Source organism: Myotis brandtii, unplaced genomic scaffold (genome assembly GCF_000412655.1).
Source record: "Myotis brandtii unplaced genomic scaffold, ASM41265v1 scaffold343, whole genome shotgun sequence".
Classification (NCBI taxonomy): Eukaryota; Metazoa; Chordata; class Mammalia; order Chiroptera; family Vespertilionidae; genus Myotis; species Myotis brandtii.
The window spans coordinates 3022994-3040539 of NW_005363209.1; positions in this window are offsets into that span (position 1 = coordinate 3022994).

Genomic DNA, 17546 nt, shown 5'->3' on the forward strand with positions numbered 1-17546 from the left:
TATGCTTAAACCATATTCTGAGACCAATTTCCAACATGTATGTGGAGAGGATTTCCCCTCCCTACATACCACTAAGCAATGCTCAGGGTTTCTCCTAAGTCTCTATCCTGAGTTCCTCCTGATGCACTGAAAAGACTTGAGGCCCATACACTACATGTTAAATTAAGCACTCTATGTCACATTAAAAAATATTGCACAACTACTTCTATTACAGCAAACTCTGCTATCAAAATCAAGAGTTTAAATTGTATCTTATTAAATACTGTTTAACAATAAATTATAATGCTTATTCTTTTAATATTTATATTATAGACTATAAGTTGTAAATAAGTAAAATGATATAGAAATGAATTGGGATGACTATTCTCAAGCTGATCAATCAATCAATAAATGATTAAATATCTTTTCAAATTACACTATGTGTACAGGATAAAAGGTCTTAAATCCTTATAGAAATGTATGATTTAGTTGAGAAGATAGGATAAATTTATAAAACTATAAGAGTTGATAAGTGTCCAATGTATATAATTTGTGTTGGAGACCACATGTGGTGGAAAAACCTTGGCAGAATTAATCTAGGGAGATGGGGGGATTTTAGTTAGGACTTGAAGATATAGCAAGCATTTAAAGAGGCAAGAAGTGAAAAGGGGTAGATGAATGTGAGACAATGGAGAAAACCATCCTGAATTCTTCAGTCGAAGATGTGTGTTTCAGGATAAATAAACATAAATAATTTTGCATACCTTAAATAATTCTGTGTTGTGTTCCTTAACTCATTCAAAAGCTAATGGTCCCATATAAAAATAATTTATATGGGAAGATTCTTTTGAAGATTTGAGAAATAATTTTACATTAATTTCATTATTTGTCAATGAAATTTTTAAAAAAATATCATGGACTAAAAATAATACAAACCATGAAATATTTCTTTTCCTAAAATCATCACTGGATTCAGAGGTACATTAAATTGGATTCCTTAAACTTAGGTATCTACCAGCTCTTTTCAAAGGGAATTCTGAAAACTAAGACTAGTATGTGTGCGGGTGACTTTCTATGTGTGGGTGTAATTGGAAAATACTTTTAAGAAGTTGCATGGGTTATTTTTAAAAAATGTAACACCTTTCAGTTATTACTAAAACTAGAATTACAAAAGGAATGTAAATCTTCAAGAGTGAAGATCTGAATGCCAATTTTCTGATATTAAAGAAAAAATTAATCAGCTCAATTTCATACACAAAATCTAATTGCATTGGAGTTATTCTGCTCATTTATAAATAAAACTTTCACAACTAAAGAAAAATAATAGAATAAAATATGAATTTTTATGGTGGTATAAAGTCTTGTAAAGAAATATATGAGTGATTCATGTCCTATACCCAATAGTTTTGAGAGCATTGCACATCTTTCCTAGTGTACATAGCTGTAGGAATTTTCCTATGATTTTGTCACTTGGAAGAAAACTTTATGATGACATGCTGTTAAGAAATAGATTATATTCAAAAGAAGAATTGAGAAACAAATTGTTATCAGGTGACGCACACTAAAGCTATAGCAAATAGCATTAAGGAGGCAGGAAAGTGAGAAAACAAAATTTTTTTGTAATCTACTGTGCCCCATGCTGTCAGTAAGTGAATGAAACTGAACTATGAAGAAATAGTAGAATTAAAAGAAGGTGTGAAATTGAAAAAGAAAGGAGTAATCTTAATTGAGTGGACAAAACTATTCCATGAGGGGAACAAAGGCATCAGGAAATCAAAATACACACCTGTTCTCCTTAATGAAAGAAGTCATATCACTATATTTTTCTTAACCAATCAGTAAGTTTATTCAAGCAGCCAATATTACTTTTCCCTAAATTTAGTCAATTTGTTATGCAACCCAATTGCACAGTAGTCATGTAGACACAGCATTATTTAAACTATTATTTTTTTTTAAATATATTTTATTGATTTTTTACAGAGAGGAAGGGAGAGAGATAGAGAGTTAGAAACATCGATGAGAGAGAGACATCGATCAGCTGCCTCCTGCACATCTCCTACTGGGGATGTGCCCGCAACCCAGATACATGCCCTTGACCGGAATCGAACCTGGGACCTTTCAGTCCGAAGGCCGACGCTCTATCCACTGAGCCAAACCGGTTTTGGCTATTTAAACTATTATAAAGGTATACACAGATGTAAATATATTTTATCTTTGCAAATTAGAGGAAATACTAGTATTCCCAGGCTAGATTACAAGGGGAAAACAAAAGTAGATTATTGTTCTGTTATTCTCTGATACTTTCAGTAACTAGACTACACGATGGAAGAAAGCTGAAAGTTTTTGAAGATGTTAACTCTTACAACCTCCACTAAATATCTATAAGGATACATGGGTGCCTTGTCTTGGCATTAATATAAATGACAAGTAGAAGGAGAAAATAGAATTGGAATGCTCAGCTCTCTAAAAACATGAAAGATAAAATTGATTTAAAACAACTTTAATGGCATATTTCTCCAGTGTATAAAGTACTGATGTCCAAAAGATCATGATTTTAGGAAACTTTGTAAACTCTTGTGAGAAAGAGTGATTTGTCTAAAGCTATATTTATCATCCTTGAATAGAAATATGTCAAATCAAATTGTTCAGAAATCCCTTACCTTCTTGGTCTTTTGAGTAAAAAAGGTATGAATTATTAATATAAACAGATAAGTCTGACTCTATCTTTTAAAATAAGCTGCTTCCTTAATTTGCCCTTAAACATAAGGCAAGATATTTACCATCTTATCTATACTAATAAAAGGGTAATATGCTAATTAGAACAGATAGATCAGACGTCTTCCAGACATCATTCCGGACATCCTTCCTGACAAAGCTGGGGGCAGGGATGGCCTGCAAACCTCCCACAGTCCCTTGCCCAGGCCGGCCTGGGCCAAGCAGGGACCCCCAAACCCTGATCGAGGGCATGGCCAGCCTGCAAACTGCCAGCAGCCCCTCACCCAGGCTGGCCCTGCCACCCAGCGGGGAACCCACACCCCAATCGGGGGCATGGCTGGCCTTCAAACCACCCACTGCCCCTTGCCCAGCCTCCCCACCTCCAGCTGGGACCCCCCCACCAATCGGGGGCATGACCGGCCTGTAAACCCCAGCGGCCCTTTGCCCAGGCTGGCCCAGTGGGAACCCTCTACCCCGATCCGGGGCCCCCTTCAGGGCAGGCCAGCCAGCCTCCTCCTGTGCACCAGGCCTCTATCCTATATAAAAGGGTAATATGCAAATTGACCCTAACGACCAGAATGACTGCTGGACCAGTCACTATGAGGCGCACTGACCACCTCTTGGTCCCTTTCCCCAGCTGGCAGGCTCTAATAGCCTGATGGCCACTGGCCGCGGGGGCAGGGCCGGCAAGTGGGTGGGAACAGCCACCTTCTTGGATCCTTCCCCCGGCCATCAAGCACCAATCACCTGATGGCGAATGGGGAACCGGGGGTGGGTGGCAGTGGGGGCCGGGACCTGCTGCAGGCAGCTGGGGAAGATGGCCCTGATTGCAGGCCAGGCCTAGGGACCATACCCGTGCATGAATTCCATGTGCTGGGCCTCTAATATTTTATAATTTTTAAAAAATTTCAGGTGATTGGAAGAAATGCTTCTTACTTGTAGACTCTCATAAATTCATAAATGTAGAAAGAGAATAGCTATAATCTTTACAAACTCTCACTTCACAGACCTTACAAATATGCAAGTCTCATTTATTTTTAGGTTCTCTGTGCTTTTTGTAAAAATACCCTCCAGGCACAAGTCCAATGGACTAGCAGTAGTTCAAAATAGACAGTTTGTTTAAAAGAAGCACAGCAGCAAAAATCAAACCCTAGAAAACAAACAAACAAAAAGGCATAAAATAACAATTATAACTTTACCAACTCAGGAGGACATACTGTTAAAATAACAATAGCAAAATTTGCTTTGTTGGACAAATAGAACTTTAAGACATCTGACCAACAAGGAGCAGAACTATTTCAAGAACATACCTATATATTGTCTCTAGCACTTTCTCCTGGGTTATCTCTAACTCTGACGCCATCCTGAATAACCTCCTTATATGACATTTAATTTCAAGTGTTCTAAATCCTCTAAGAAATTTACATATGTCTGTCTGCCTGACAGAACATATAAATCTAAAGACATAAGGCACTAGGAATATTTGGAACCCTGGTTTATCCTTAGCCACCATCTCTTCCCTTTTTTCTGCAGGATATATTCAGAACCAGTTGCTTGTATAAACCGGTATAAGACTACCACCAGGTTCAATTTCTTTCTCTTTATAATCAAAACTATGGCTATAATTAAGAGACCAATTGGTAGGGCCCAGTTTCTATAATGAGTGTTTGGCCCTACAGTGTAGTGCAGATCCTAGATAGACTCTTACTTTTCCTTTATTGCTGCATAACACAAGACCAAAATGTATGCAAAAACGTAGCGCTCTTAGTTTCATATCTGCAGTTTTAAAACAACTGCTTGGCACCTTCAGTGCCTTTCTTTTTGCCAGCCTGTATCAACAGTGGAGAGAAGTGATGCTAGTCAGAGAAAGTGGGAGGCATACGTAGCCTAGACAGGGGAATGGACAGGAAGGAGGAATGCAGCCTTAAAGTGGTGCTGGCAGGAGCCTTGCTGTGCTGAGAGGGACCATGACAACGGGGAAACTGAGATGATGAGAGAACAAACACGCTTCAACATGTGAGCTCCTTCATCTTTTATCAGAGCACTCGACTGCTTTCAGAGTTGAGACTGCCACGTTCTTTATTGTGATGTTTTTCCTCTAGGAAGCAAATGAAGGCCTGGGCAAGGTCACAATCGTAGCATACTCAGAAAGCAGGTAACAAAGTGCAGCACTCTGGATGATAGTTTGACTGGACGTTTTTTCTTGGATAGTTTTTTTTATCCATTCAAAATTATTATCAGTATGAACATATCTGGTACCTAAGGGGTACATCAGTGCACCCAAAGCAATGCCACTGGGAGGAGCAGGTGTCTCCATCTGCATTAGTCAGTTTACTGGCGCGATGTGAAGCAATCCTGCACAGCTGTTTCAGAGAATGGCAGAGCCAATTCCTTATTAATTACTTAGTCATCCTAACAGCCTCGCTGGTTATCCCTATTCTCTGAAGTACTCTGGAGAGGCAAATGAAAAATCTGGCATGCTTTCCACTGAGAGAAAATGCAGGTTGGGCAACACTGACGTGGTTAAGACTAATCTCTTTATAATAATCTCTTGCCATAATAAACATAATAAATATTTGTTTCTAGTATAAATACTTTATGTCTTAGTGTTGATAATTGTTTAGAAGTGAGTGATACACATGCACGTGTATGCCCACATACACACATGTATTCCCTTAAGAGTACTACAGGGACTACATGATCATGTAAAATAATTACTTATTTAAACCACGCTGGAGCTTTTGGCATCAATTTTGTTCTTCATACAGGTGACAAGACAATGGATTTTGAACTCTCTATCACCACTATAATGTCACTTATTTTTTGTCTAGAAGGAATAATAATTTTCCCTTATGGAGATGCTTGATACAATGATGTTTTGATTGTTGTGTTGGTTGATTCAAAAATGTAACTTCTATGTTGGCAAAAAATATCATAGGTATATTGATGTTACAAGGATCACTTGTAAGGTGGAAAGATTGGAATGACAACTAAATTACTAAACATGTATTATTTTGGGGGGCAAACTTCTTCGTTAACTTATGTTGTCTAAAAATTGATTCCTATTAACAAGTTACTATCTCTCCTCCCTGCATTGTTTGTGAAATGATACCTATACCTGACTTTGAGATTGCAGAAATGATAAATCTAAGATAATAATTTAAGTATTATTATATTATACATTTGCATAATCCATGATTTTTCTGGAGATATAGTTTATCACAAAAACTAAATGAGATGTTGGGACAAAAATAAACTCTAAGATATTCTGCATTCTTCAGAAGCTTCTGCCTCTAAGGTTGGATACCTGATATCAGTTACACATCCTTAGTCACCTTTTAGAGAAGAGTTTTCATTCCTATTAAAATATGAAAGCTGTGACATGCGGGTGCTATCCAACATTTCCATATGACTTCTGTTCTGGATGTAAACATAATTATAAACTACTAGGTGTTTATGTAACATCTTTCTTCTGTGAAACTCAAGAGATGTTCTTATCCTTCATCTGTTATTGCCTATGGAATACAGTAAAACCTCAATATAATGGATTAATTTGGGTGAGGGGTATCCTTTAAAGCCAAATTTTCTTTACATAATAAAGTAGGTTTTCTGAATGCATATGTTAAAAAATTGACAAATTAGTTTACCTATATTTTGTTAAAAATAACAGTGAATTAATAACAAAAAATAACCTGTTAATTTAATTATAATCAAATCTTGGTTAAAAGCGTTTTAAAATGAACAGGGTGCTAATTTTCACATATGACATAGGGACCGGACATTTTTTCCCATTAAATCTAAAGTCTGTTAAATCAAAGTCCACGAAATTCAGGGTTTACTGTAATAACAACTATATTCTTCTATATTACAAATGGAGAAATGAAAACAAAATGATAAAATGATTTATTTGTCATCATAGTGAAAGTCAAGTTTGAACCTTGTGGTGAAGCCCATACTCTTCCTTCTGTTAAGCAACTCCTCTGTTAAGAGAGCAAACAAAAGAATAAGCCAGTCAGAGAAAGACAAGTATCACATGATCTCACTCATATGTGGAATCAAGAACAAAATAAACTGATGAACAAAATAGATCCACAGACATAGAAGCATGGAACAGACTAGAATCTCAGAGGGAAGGGGAGGTATGTGTTGGGAGGGGAATGGGAAGAGATTAACCAAAGAACTTGTATGCATAATATATCCATAATCCATGGACACAGACAATAGTATGGTGAAGGCCTGGGGTTGGGCGGGGAGGCTAGAAGGGGTAAATGGGGGGAAAAAGAGGACATCTGTAATTCTTTAAACAATAAAGATTTTAAAAACAACAAGAGCGAACAAAGGGAGAAAGAAGTGGGAGGAAAGCAGGGCCAGGAGAGTTGCAACAGATAGACTGATTGCATGACACCCTGATAGGCCTTCTGGAATGCTTCCATAGACATCCACCCTGATTCGAGGAATGCTCCTGACTGAAGTGATAAAAATTGGTACTTATGATATCAGTACACAATTTACTTTTATGGACCCACATGCTAGGACTTTAAAAATCAAGCATTTGCTCTACCTTTAAAAAATTTGTTTGATAACTGATAATACTGATTTTGTCTGAAGAAAGGAATTCAGGAAGAGAGAGAATTTTCATTTCATATTATGAGTCTTGAATCCTGTGAATGTGTTATCTGTTTAAAGAAGTCATTAGGAGTTAATTATTTAGAAAGTCTGTGTTGGCTACAGAATTCTTTAGCTTCCCATAAAATCAAGCTCTGTTGTGAATCACAGGAGAGGATCTCAAATCTGGGATCTTGGTTCCCTCCGTTAATTTGGCTGTTCGCTCCTATTTTCTAAGCTTTAATTTCACGGAAGGATAGACAGAGAAAAGTTTAAGGAATGGTAGCTCAGGGCTGGTAGGGCAGGTTGGCATTGTCTATAAAACTCCATCCCGCGTGGAAATCTACCTGTTCTGGAAGCCTTTCATTCCCCCTGTCCCTTTCACCCCTCACCCTGCAACTTAGGGGAAGGAGCCCTTCAAGGTACTAGAGACTTAACCTGTGAGTGCTCCACTCTGAAGAATGTGAAGATTTGGACAAAAGGGGAGTTTCTAGCACTGATAAAAGAAAGAGGGCACTCAGGAGCAAAGTACAAAATTGAAAGCTAGGAAAGGAAGGACACCCAGGGAGGAGAAATGTTGGGGATGCCCATTCAAGGCAAACTCAGCAGTGCCTGAAATGTGACCTGCGGGCAACAGCAAGGACGACATTTTGTCCCATTTTCTACTCAGAGTACTTTCTCCTTCCTAAGAGTTACACTGGCTCATGTCAGGACTCACAGCGATTGGCAGGGTGAAACAGCAGGATTATGCTTGTAGCTCATTCATGCTTGATTTTTTAAAATTAAGGATTACCAAAGAGAATAGGGTTTGCACTTTCAATCTAATAAGTGAAATATCAGTCAGAAGCCTAGAGAGATGTTTATTTATATGAGTTAAATTTTTAGCCTCAGATTGGGTTTTCAATGTTCATTTAATTTTAAGTTCTTTTTTAAAACTTATATTTATTTATTTTAAATCACATTTATTGGGATGATATTGGTTAGCAACATCATATAGGTTTCAAGTGTACATGTCTATGATACATGATCTGTATATGGCATTGTGTGCCCCGACCCACAGTCAAAACATATTCTGTCACTATGTATCTGCTTCTAACCTGCACTTCTCTTGATATTTACTGGCAAGAGCCATAACTGCATTAGGAGAAAGCATACAATTCTGCTCTTAATATATTTTTGTTTTGCTTTGTTTTGTTTTTGCAAGATCCTTTATAAATGTATTTCCCCCATGATTACTGCCTGAGGTACCATCTGCCAAAGTATAAACAGATTCACATTGTACATTGACAGAAGCGTGTGTGACAGCAGAAAATTAATAGTTGTTTTGTTTTTATTGCTATTACAATTGATCTTATGAAACTACTCAGTTGTTTTTTTGTTTATCTCCCTGTTTTTTCACATTATTAACACGTTTGTGTTTTTTTTTAATTACAAAAATGAATAAAATCTATAATAATTGTTTGTGTAAAATACTGCTTAATAGAACAAGAATGTATCAGGACATTATTATTTGTCTCTCTACCTTGTCCATACCATAAAAAAAAATACTTTTAGTACATTTTAATGTTTTGATCAAAAAATTTTACACATAAAGAACACAATACACACAAGAAGGATTAGAATAAGAAATAGATGATGTCAACAAAACTCCAGCACATACAAAATATTGTACAAATTGTCCTTTACAACTCGTTGGACATTACCTCCCTCCCCTCTCCCCCCCTCCCCCAGATTGGATTGGAAGTTGCTATATTTTATTTGATGAATCATGTGGATCAATCCATCTATTTTTCTTGAGAACATGCACATTAACAAAATGTACTATAGCAATTAGGACTATAAATAAAGGTAAATAAACAAACTGGTACATCCAGACAGTGAGATATTATTATTATTCAGCAATGAAAAGAAATGAGCTATCAAGCCATGAAAAGACATGGAGGAAACTAAAATTCATATTAGTGAGAGAAAGAAGCCAGTCTGAAAAGACTGCATACTACATAATTCCAACCATATGTCATTCTGGAAAAGGCAAAACCATGGAAACAGTAAAAAGATCAGATTCATGGTAACCAAGGTTGGGGGGGGGAGGGATGAATAATCAGAGTACACAGGATTTTTAGGGTAGTGAAACACCAAGAGTGAAACTGATGTGTCAATATAGGTTCATAGATAGTAACAAATGCACACATCCTGGTGTGGGATGTTGGTAGAAGGGTAGTTGCACTAGTGTGGAGGTAGGTGCTATAGAGAAACTCTCTGTACTTTCCACTCAATTTCCTTGTGAACCTGAAATTGATCAAATAATTGAAGTTATTAATAAGAGACCACAAGATCATCATGCTATTTTCTGAAAATATAGGTCAAATCTTATTCCAACATATATTATTACACAAATTTCTCAATCACAATAAAGTATGCAAATACTAATTTATTCATACACTTAAAATCTGCAATAAAATTAAATTTTAGATTTCTGGGGAAGATTTTGTATTTCATAATAAAGTAATTTGCAGCGGCATTATTATGGTTGCATAATAAAAGTGCATTATAGTTTGGTGTAGTTGTGAATTAACAAAAGATTATTATGGGTCACAGGAAAATGAAGCAAAATTATTAGATGTTCCCCTTTGAGAGAAGAAATTAGTTAAGTCTATATTATAAATTTTGTAGTGAATGAAGCAGAGGAAATAAATAGTTGAAGATTCACATACTTTTATTCTTAGACATTTTTAGCACACTGAAATTCTATTTCTCTCTTTCCACCACCTCTCTTCTTAGTTTTAAGGTCATTTCTTGGCTCTACCATTTTTAAAAAAATTGACAAGGGCAGGACAACATGGTAAGTGAAATCATCTCTTCTCAAACCTTAAAGAAAAATTGGCAGGATGGCCATTTTTCCAATAGTTAATAATAATATTTAGTAGAACCTTACCCAAAGATATTGATTATTAGCTTGATTGTCTACCTAAATTTAAAATATATACATATTCAATTCTTCCATCTCCTAAAGTAATAGAAGTTTTCTTCTAAAACTCTCAAGCAACTTCTGATTAAAGATGGTTATATAAGGACAATTTTAGTCCTCTATTTCCACATGTTAAACCTACTGCCAAGAAAAAGGAGATCAACTTTAAGTTCAATAAAACAAGAAAGCAGCTATGGCTACAGAACAAACTATGAAAGCCCACTGCAAAAATATGGTAACATTGCAACTGAAGGTAGGAAGGACGCAAAGAGTCAACACACCTGCAGTGGCATGTAAGTCTATCTGACAGCCAACAGAGCAAAGCGACTATGCCATGACCTGGTGATGACAGAGTGATGAATGTGGTGGCCGAGGTATAGCTGAGACTGCCCGAGGACACAAGGGAGTGAAGAAGAGTGAAGATCAATCCAGGCCAGAGCTGTGACTTAAAAGACACATGAACATTTTGAATGAAGAAAACCTAAAGAGATATGCTTCCAGGTGAAAGGAAATAACAGATTTAATAAGATACTAATCCAAATCAAAGCCCCAGATTTCCTCTAGTTCATTCTCAAACTGCCCCATTGGTTTTCAGTAAATAATTTTGTTTCAATTCAGTGACAGGCCATTTAATGGCTTTGGCCTTAAACTGCATTCAGCAGAGGATAATCTTAAACAAACCCTAAAGAACTAGAGGAAATCTAGTTCATATGTCTTTTTTAAGTTACAGATCTGACCTGGATTGATCTTCACTCTTCTTCACTCCCTTGTGTCCTCGGGCAGTCTCAGCTATACCTCGGCCACCACATTCATCACTCTGTCATCACCAGGTCATGGCATAGTCGCTTTGCTCTGTTGGCTGTCAGATAGACTTACATGCCACTGCAGGTGTGTTGACTCTTTGCGTCCTTCCTACCTTCAGTTGCAATGTTACCATATTTTTGCAGTGGGCTTTCATAGTTTGTTCTGTAGCCATAGCTGCTTTCTTGTTTTATTGAACTGAAAGTTGATCTTCTTTTTCTTAGCAGTAGGTTTAATGGAAATAGAGGACTAAAATTGTTCTTTCAAAACCATCTTTAATCAGAAGTTGCTTGAGAGTTTTAGAGTCCTTCCTACCTTCAGTTGCAATGTTACCATATTTTTGCAGTGGGCTTTCATAGTTTGTTCTGTAGCCATAGCTGCTTTCTTGTTTTATTGAACTGAAAGTTGATCTTCTTTTTCTTAGCAGTAGGTTTAATGGAAATAGAGGACTAAAATTGTTCTTTCAAAACCATCTTTAATCAGAAGTTGCTTGAGAGTTTTAGAAGAAAACTTCTATTACTTTAGGAGATGGAAGAATTGAATATGTATATATTTTAAATTTTGATCGGGCCTAAACAGCAAGTTGGACATCCACCGAGGGGTCTCAGATTGGAGAGGGTGCAGGCTGGGCTGAGGGACATCCCCCCTCCTGGTGCACAAATTTCGTGCACTGGGCCTCTAGTCTTTGGATAAGGCTCTACTAAATATTATTATTAACCATTGGGAAAATGGCCATCCTGTCAATTTTTCTTTAAGGGTTGAGAAAATATGATTTCATTTACCATGTTGTCCTACCCTTGTCAATTTTTTCTAAAATGGTAGAGCCAAGAAATGACCTTAAAACTAAGAAGAGAGGTGGTGGAAAGAGAGAAATAGAATTTCAGTGTGCTAAAAATGTCTAAGAATAAAAGTATGTGAATCTTCAACTATTTATTTCCTCTGCTTCATTCACTACAAAATTTATAGTATAGACTTAACTAATTTCTTCTCTCAAAGAGGAATATCCAGTAATTTTGCTTTATTTTTCTGTGACCCATAATAAGCTTTCTAAACTACTGTTGTACATATCTCTCTTTTTTTCTGAATTAATTTTAGTCAGAATCTATTTTAGTCAACTTCAACTGGACCTTTAAACAAATCATTCATCCCATATTCTCAAATAGAAAGAAATAGTCAATAAGACTAAACACATGTGTTTGAAGACTATTGGCTGGGGGTGAGAGTGAGGAATAGAATGATATCCCAGCTAATGGGAGTGACAGTAACAAAGACCTAAGAAGCACTTTGAGTAAGAAAGATCAGCGTGTTTGGGGAAAACTTCAAGTACTTCAATATGGTTAAAGTAGAGTTTTGAAGAGAGGAGTGAAAAATGTTGAGATTGGTGAGTTAAGTACAGGCCATAAACATATCTATAAACTATGCTAAATGTTGATATTGAGAGCTACCAAAGGGTTTTAGAGTAAGGGGATAACACTTTTAGACTTAAATTCCAGTCCTATTCCCTGACTGCCATGTGGAGGGTGAACTGAAGGGTAAATTATAAGGCAAATAAATTTGTTATGGAGACTGTGATGTTAATCAAAGCTTGGAATGATTTCATGCTCCAGTTTTTGTGCTTCCTGTCATTCAGAGTTTAGCTTAAATTTACCTTCTCAAATAGGGTATCTCAATTATTGTTACCAAACTAAAGGGGATTGTTTGCCTGTGTCCATCAAAGCCCATTAAGATGTGAACAGGAGTTTTCCCTAAAGAAAGTAAAGGTTTATTTAGGGAAATGGTGCCAAGCCCTGAGTCACAGGTAAACCAGTGCTCTAAAACCTGGCTTTCTGATGGCTTCTAGGGGTAGGGTTATATGGACTAAGAGAGTTAGGATTATTGATCTTACTTTTTATTAGGATGAATGAATGGATGAAACAATGGCCCAATGTTAATAGGTAGATAAGATTTAAATTTATGAAATTATAGATAGGATTCTACAGAGAGGAAAATATACAAGAAAAGTTATAGAGGAGTAATATTTGGATATGTGTTTAGGAATGTAAATATAATATTCCCTTAGATTCCAGAATAATAAAGTCATGGGAGATAGATTCACAAAGTTAGAGTGCAATTATATTAATTAAGTGTTTGGGGATATATCTGTCTGTTAGATATTGACATATTTGTTAATTATTGAACATATAATTATTGATCACTAACTTTGTACTTAAATCTCTTAAGTATCATGAATAAAATTGTTAGCAAAATAGACATAATCACTACATTCATTGAGTTTATGGATACAATAAGAGGTTGGTAGCAATTAGAATATTTTGTGGAAAAAAAACTAACTTATTTGAGGTTACTTCTATAATTGAGCTACCTAACTATAACTTTCATATATTATTTCTAGTTTTAAACAATGTGCAAACAACTGAATCAATTAAATAAATTTAGAATTAATTGCAATAGTTATGTCCCTTATAGTTTACAATTTATGGCCATCTTGAGAAAACATACATACATTTGAGACTAAAAATTGGATATAAAAGTGCATGTTTATTTAGGACAAAAGGTAAAATCCTGCCAAATTACTGGGAGCTTATAGATTCATGACTTTTTCTTAGAAGATCCCTTTGAACAATTTATCAGAAATAGTTGCATAGAAATGCCTCCTAATTGCAAGCTGACTTATAGGTCCTCACTCAAAATTCTATGCAACTGCCAGCAACTTCGAGCCTTCAAGGGGCCTATATAAATAAGAGGCCCTGGCATACTGAGTTCATAGTGGTTAATGTAAATCTAAGTGTAACTAGAGATGTAAGGTTATATTTGTAGAGGAGCAGAGGGGAAGGGACAAGGAGGTTACTATAAAACAGAAACTGGGGGAAATGAGAGCAATTGTAGGATGCCTTAAAAACCTTTTAAGCTCTTTTGTCTTTATTCATTGAAAGAGCCTACAAGGAATTTGGAGAAGAAATTCTTGTACTTTAAGATTTATTTTCTTATAATAGAAAGCACACAGAAAGTGATTTGCAGAGATACATAATTTTTCCTGGAGTTAGAGTGCAATATACATTTATATAGAAATTGATTTGACCTCCACTTCAATCTAATATGTGCTATAGTTAGATGATTTATGATAGGGTTTCAAAGTCTACCTTCAGTGTATATATATATGTATGTATATATAAAATAATATATATTATTTTCATGCCCTTAAAAATCCAAAGGTACTCAGCATAAGAAGTTTGGTGGAATTTTTATTATTTTCTTTAAAAGTGATTTTATTGCAATGACATATTTGGGACAATAATGGGATAGGCAAGGGAATTTCATGATATGCTACTTTGACAGAGACTATTGCTTTCATTATTAAGTTCCCACACATAGGACAGATAAATAGATTAACTAAATAAAGATGACAAGTTGGTAGGAATAATTTTCTTAATTAGGGATAACAAAACAATTGCATACTTGGGATAAATGAAAAATCAAAGCTAACACTAAGCAAGTTTTACTTTGTCTCTTCCCTCTCCTGTTAAATTTTCTCAGTTGCTCTACAGAAAGCAAAGGTTATAAGCCCCTATGGGTGATACCCAAAATATTTAAGTAGCCTGGAAATTATTTTTCCAGGTGACTCTTTAAAGAGAAATTGTATTATGGTAAAGTTGGTTTCTGCCAAGTGAGGATTATTAGACATGAGTGTTCTCATTCTCTATAAAATTAGGATTTTTTTTAATGTAAGGTAGGTGGAGTGTTTTCACAAGTATGGTGACACAGTTTCTTATTTTCGCAGTCAGCATCTGTTTTGTACCAACTTGTTGGGTAGCAAAGGTGTACAGCAGGGGTCCTCAAACTTTTTAAACAGGGGGCCAGTTCACTGTCCCTCAGACCGTTGGAGGGCCGGACTATAGTTTTAAAAAAAAAACTATGAACAAATTCTTATGCACACTGCACATATCTTATTTTGAAGTAAAAAAACAAAACAGGAACAAATACAATATTTGTATTTGCCTGTGGCCCACGGGCCGTAGTTAGAGGACCCCTGGTGTACAGTATTACCTTTTCTTACTCTACCTCAGTTCCCCTCATACATCACAACTTGTCATGTGTTCACAAAGGTCCCCACTCTGAACACCTGACTCTGTTTGCCTGTATTCTTAGACTGTTGTCTTCATATCACCGTATCTGAATGACTAGGATAATTTGTTAAAATGCAGATTGTCTGACCTCTGAGTCCAGAATGGGGTCAGGAATCTATACTTTCCACAAACTCCTCAGAGGGTTCTTATGAGCCTTAAAATTATAAGGCTTTTTTCATGACTAAAATGCAAAGCTGAAAATCAGAAGACCCTCATCCCACCTCACCAGTATTCAGCAATGGTTTATATCACTTTGAGTTTGTATGCATTATTTTTCTTATCAGAGATCGACTTATAAAATGATCACTGAATTTTTGAATATTAATATTCTATAGGTTCTGGAATGCTCTCCTTTAGCCTTTCCTTTCCCATTTCCCTTTCTATATAACTCCTCAACCCAGCGGTTCTCAAAGTATAATCCTAGGGCCAGTACTGTTATAAGAAATGCAAATCATTAGACCCCATGGCAGACCTATTGAACCACAAGGTGTGGGAGTGTGGCACAGACTTCCAGATAATTCTGATGCATGCTAAAGTTGGAGAAGCATTGATCTAGTCAAATCCTTTCTTTTCATTGCAGTGCCTATTGAAAGGAAATAATGGAATCCATTAAATTAATCCACACAGAGTTTTAAAGATGTTTTCTATTTTCAATAGAAAATCCTGGTAAAAGAGTAAGTGCTACAAAAATAAACTACTAATAAAATAATTTATCTTATTATGACTCCTAGAAGGAAAGTACTTTGATGAGAAAGTTGGTTAAGGATGCCATCAAGCAATTCAATACTTTATACTTAATCTACCCTTGAGGGTATCCTATTTCCAATATCTACTCCTGTGTGGATCTATTAGAGCATATCTACCCCCTATATCACCCTTCCTAGTTCTCTTCTTTATTGGGTAACAACTAATATATACACTAATCTATGCTGAGAACAATTATTCTACCAACTGTAAGTAGTTTAGGATTTCACCAAGGCCTTCTGGAAATAATCCATGTGTTGGAAAAATTTAGGTAACATGGTAGATGATGGTTTGGAGAGAATCCATAAAGCTTGCTCTATCTCCTCGTGACTCTGTGATCCTTTTTAATTTAAAGCTCAGTTTAGACATATACCTAGAATATTGACCTTTAAAAAACCACTAAAAAATCTGTTTGCTGTATTACCTTATTTGAAAGACAGATTTAAAAATAATAAAATATTCTGAGATTAAGAGAAATGCATATTTCTGCTCCATATAAAGAAACTTGATAAGAATGAAAACTGCCCATCCACAAGACTCGAGCAATATAATGTAGGTATTAAGAGCACATGCTTTGGAAGAAAGGGGACCTAGGTTCTTTTAATACCTCTTCTTAGTTGTTTGACCCTGAACAAGTTAGTAAATGCTCTAAACCTCAGTTGTTTATAAAAAAATTACAATAACATCTTCATAAAGCAACTTCGAAGATTAAGTGGGATAATTGTAAAGTATTTAGCACAGTTCTGGCACAAATGAGAAATTAGTAAATGGAGCTACTGTATTCATATTTTCAAGCAGAGGCTGACTCACCACCTTGCAGAACAGTACAGAGGGTGGAATGAAAAGACTGTTAATGTCTATTTCTAATCTATCCTATCTAATAATAGAGAAGCATGGTAATTAGCCGTACCTCCGCTACCCTTCCCATTGGCTAATCAGGGTGATATGCAAATTAACTGCCAACCAAGATGGTGGCCGGCAGCCAGGCAGCTTGAAGCTATCAGGAGGCTTGCTTGCTTCAGTGACGGAGGCCTCCAACATTCCCCGCCTGCGGCTGCCGGCCTCTGAGCTTGCAGTTTGAAACATTGTTACAAATATAGAAGCTAAACAAAACCCCAGAAACCTGCTTTCAGCCAGCTGGGATCTCAGAGCTGGAGTTGAAACAGTGTTTCGATTATAGAACCCAAACAAACCAGATCCCTGCTTTCAGCAGCCGAGGCCTCAGAGCTGGGGCCAACCCTCAGAGCTAAAGCTGGCCCAGAATAAAAAAAAAAGAAAAAAAGGACGGGTTGGGAGCTCCAGTCACCCGCCAGCCTGAAAACGGCCCTCAGCCCCTCAACCAGACTGGCCAGGCACCCCAGTGGGGACCCCCACCCTGATCCAGGACACCCTTCAGGGAAAACCAGCAGGCCCCCACCCGTGCACCAGGCCTCTATCCTATATAGTAAAAGGGTAATATGCCTACCAGCATCAGGATTAGCGGAGCCGCGAGGCCTCCCGGCACCGGGATCAGCGTGACAGGGGGCATCGACCAAACCCCCTGATCGCCCTGTGGCTCTGTGTGTGACAAGGGGCAGGGCCACAACCTCCCTATCTGCCCTGCTCTGTTC